The 4,065-nt window shown below is 50.0% G+C and overlaps 1 protein-coding gene across 1 annotated transcript in view; it reads left to right on the top strand.

Moving 5' to 3' along the window:
* Positions 1-1,639: 1,639 nt before the first annotated feature.
* SYNE3 (spectrin repeat containing nuclear envelope family member 3) overlaps positions 1,640-4,065 on the top strand; it is an 81,098-nt gene continuing 78,672 nt past the window's right edge. The window contains exon 1 of the mRNA XM_024219346.2: positions 1,640-1,693. The gene's annotated coding sequence lies outside the window, so the exon portion shown is untranslated. The remainder of the gene's footprint in view (positions 1,694-4,065) is intronic.

Raw genomic sequence — 4,065 nt, 5'->3', positions numbered from 1 at the left:
AGGGCTCAAGGCAGTCACTTTGGCTATACTTTTTTAATGGATTGTAGAAATGTTGTAGTGGATGTGTCCCAACAATGGAAAGTTTAGATCTAACATTAAAACAAAAAAAACAAACAAAACCCCCTCATCTGTTTAGATTTGCCTCAATGTTTCTTTTAGGAATGCACCGTCACTTAAACCTTATTAATCATTGTAATGCAAAGTTCTATGTATTCATTTGATTTTTGTTTCAATTATGTTATGAGGATACAGAAAAGCTTTACCTTGAGACAGAATGGGAATTGCTTGGTACAATGTGGTTTTTAATGATTATAGCTAAATGCTCTGATGCTACAGGTCAAACTGTAGGATGTTTGTTGCTGCCTGGGCTCCTTTATTTGGTTATATAAACAAAGACTACCTTAGTGCTGGAAAATCAAAACACTTTGGTCCTTCTGTTTTTATATAAATATATATTTAATCTTGGTTTGAGAGAGGAGGTGCTACTATAATATAAACAATAATCATGGATATTAAAATAGAAGCTGCTGTTCTTATTTTTGTGATGGAATTGATTACCCTTGTGACAGCAGTGTGTGTAGTCCTAGATGAATCTGTAACTGTTTTGTAAGGTCACCATTTACTTCTCAAAAGTGGTGTATGAAAAAGGTATTAAGAGAAACCAGCCTGCTCTGTTAAGTGCATCGTTCCAACACTTATGCTGCTTTTAAAGTAATACACAGCTCTTGGATGTGCACAATGCTGGATTAAAATAACTGAGTTTAAAAGGCAAGACCCTTCAGAGTCAAACAACCTACCTGCTGTGTGTAGGGCCTTATGATGGTTGGCAGTAGATTAACACAAACCTCATTTACTTCTCCCTGTAATGCCCTGCCCATTGCAGAGGAGACTCTAGCTTTAATAAAATCTTTCTCCCTCTTAACTCAGCTTCTCCTTCTGCTTGATCCTAGGATGAAGTCATAATCCTGCGTGTGTATGACATAGCAATCTGTTGCGTTGGAAAGGAGCTGGGGGATCATCACACACACGCTGCGGGATTGAGGTGGAGGAGATGGGCAGGGACGAGGCAGAGAAGCCATGCTTACCAGGCAAACGGATTTTGCAGCTCGTCACCCAAAAGTGCCAAGGCAATTCTGAAAGCGGGAGCTGGCTTTCTGATGTGAGTGTGACACTGTTGAGAGCTGCTCCCTCGCTCTGGAGGCTAGCGCTCAACGCCTGTGCACCGCACAGAGCTTGTCCGTTGCATAAGCCCCCTGATGAGGTTACATAACGGGCTGCCGCTGTCTGCGCGGCTCCGTGCTCCCCGGGTTCCAAGCATGGCAAGGGAGGGGGGTGCTGGCTGCAGCGGCGTCCCCTGGAGTGGGCGGGGGGGACGGGACACGCGGGCCGGAAGGAATGTTTGCAACACAACTGGAGAAGATCCAGAGGAGCAGCCGGCGAAGCGCAGCCACTCAGCCGGGGCATCAGTGGGCAGGGCACGGCTCGCTATTGCTCTCGCCTCCCTGGCTTGCATGTGGCGGGGACGGGCAGTGCCAGGCCGATCGGGGACGGGACAGAGGAGGGGAGGGAGCCCGTGAAGGAGGGGCCTCAGCAAACGCCATTCAAACCCCGCAGGCGCCACTGCCGCAGCTGGCTGCTCCCGGATTCCTCCTGCAGAGGCTCGTCCCAAGCAGCCCCCTGCCACCCATGCTGGGTAAGTGACCCCTTTCGGGCTCTCCGTGTCAGTGCTGGGGAAGGGGCACGCGAGCACTGCGGGGTGTCCTGGGGGAGGGCAGAGCTCTGCTCTTCTGCATGTCACTTTCACATTCACTGCTGCTCGCTGCTGAACGCCTAGGGGCCGCCGAGCCCTCCAAGTCCCAGCCTCCTTGGCAAGGCCATGGCAGGCGGGATCCGCGTGTTGACAAGCGGAGAGGAGAGATTGGCACGTTGTGTCCCCCCTTCTGCTGGAAAAAAACTTTTTCTAGGCAGCGTAGGGAGCAGCGCTTTATGGGTGGTGGTGGGGGGGGAGAGAGTGCTGCACCCCCATGCTTGAAGTAGTAATAACAACCCGAATACATAGTTTCCGCCTTCAGCGCCCCCACTCTAAAAATTGTTCCAGCACCACTGCAGGGCTTGGGGAAATGAGTGAGTCGCGCGCTCAACCTGAGAGGGGAAGCCACCAAGTTGGGTGGCAGCAGAGCTTAACTCCTTCCTGCCCCTGGCGTTTCCCTGGAACCAGCTGGTGCAGTGGTTCTCAACCAGGGATACGGGTACCCCTGGGGGTACTGAGAGGTCTTCCAGGGGGGTCCATCAACTCAGCTAGAGATTTGCCTAGTTTTACAACAGGCTACATAAAAAGCACTAGCGAAGTCAGTACAAACTACAATTTCATACGGACAATGACTTGCTTTTACTGCTCTATACACTTTACACTACAGTGTAAGTTCAATATTTATATTCCAATTGAATTATTTTATACTTATATGGTAAAAATAAGACAGTACGCAGTTTTTCAGTGCGCTGTGACACTTTTGTAATTTTATGTCTGATTTTGTAAGCAAGTAGTTTTTAAGTGAGTTGAAACTTGGGGGTACACAAGACAAATCAGACTCTGAAAGGGGTACAGTAGTCTGGAAAGGTTGAGAACCACTTAACTGGTGGGTTTGCCCTGAGCTTGAATCCTGTGGGTGCTAATATTATTCCTGAGGCTCCATTCAGTGTTTTATCCCGCACCCGCACTCTGTTGCGTTCAGCAGGTGTCTGTCAGTCAGCAGGAAGGGGGGAGGGAGAGGAGTAGTGCAGTGGTATTCGACATGGACATGTAGTATAATGTATTTATAGTTAACCCAAGCAGCCCTGCGGGTGGTGTGAGAGCTACTATGGTACAGCCCTTAATGGTAGTATTCATTTTAACATCCGCTCCCCCCTCCTTCCCAAACACGTGGTAGGGGCAGAGTATAGTGAAACTGAGATCTATACTAGGCTAGCAGGGAGTTCCCTTTAAAAATTCCAATCTGTTTGGAGTTGCAACATGAGCACAAAATGAAAACATCTTTAATTGGTATTGCATAAACTACAAAGAGCTGAAGCTGTTCAGGGGCCCGATCCTGCCAACAGTTCCACATGTACAGACCCCTTGTGACCAAGCAGAGCAGCAAAGTCATTTCAGAAAAATTCTGTGGGGCTCAAAGTTGTATCAGCATATAGAACTTTATGTCTGATTATATAGCCTGCAAAGTTCGGGGTCGGGGGAGAAGAAGTGGTGCATATAGACCAGTGGTGGGCAACCTGTGGCCCACGGGCTGCATGCGGCCTGTCAGGGTAATCCACTCGCAGGCCGCGAGACAGTGTTTACATTGACTGTCCGCAGGCATGGCCGCCTGCAGCTCCCAGTGGCCACGGTTTGCCGTTTCTGGCCAATAGGAGCTGCGGGAAGCGGCATGGGCCGCAGGCAGTGATGAGCTGCTAAAATCTTAACAACCGGTTCCCTATAAAAAGTTCTGATTTAAGGGATGTGCCACAGTATGTATTTTTTGTACCAATAGGGTTACCATACGTCCGTATTTTCCCGGACGGCGATTTAAGAACCAAAAAGCCTGACATGTCCAGGAAAATACAGATGTATGTTAACTCTACCTAAAGTTTATTTTTTAAAAAGATGGGCCTGAACTAGAAATGAGCTCCGTTTCACATGTGTGGGTCCCCGCCACTCCCTGGGGGTGTGCTAGGGTGACCAGATGTCCCGATTTTATAGGGACAGTCTCGATTTTTGGGTCTTTTTCTTATATAGGCTCCTATTACTCCCCACCCCCTGTCCCGATTTTTCACACTTGCTGTCTGGTCACCCTAAGGTGTGCACATGTGTGGGTCCCAGCTGCTCCCTGCCCCTCTCATTGAAGCAGGTGTGCAGGGTTACTGCCCTGGGAACTGCAGGGCACCAGTGGACGTGGGGCTGGCTGCAGACGGGCGTGGGGCAGGGCTAGCTGGAGGCAGGGGGTGCGACACTGGAGGCAGGGGCTGGCTGTGGGGAGGGGGTGCAGCAGGGGCTGGCTGCGGGCAGGGGGGTGCAGCAGGGGCTGGCTGCGG

Source organism: Terrapene carolina, unplaced genomic scaffold (assembly GCF_002925995.2).
Source record: "Terrapene carolina triunguis isolate 2854851 unplaced genomic scaffold, T_m_triunguis-2.0 Scaffold96, whole genome shotgun sequence".
Lineage (NCBI taxonomy): Eukaryota > Metazoa > Chordata > Testudines > Emydidae > Terrapene > Terrapene triunguis.
The sequence above is the reverse complement of the archived record's forward strand: the minus strand, read 5'-3'. Positions and strand labels throughout refer to the sequence as shown.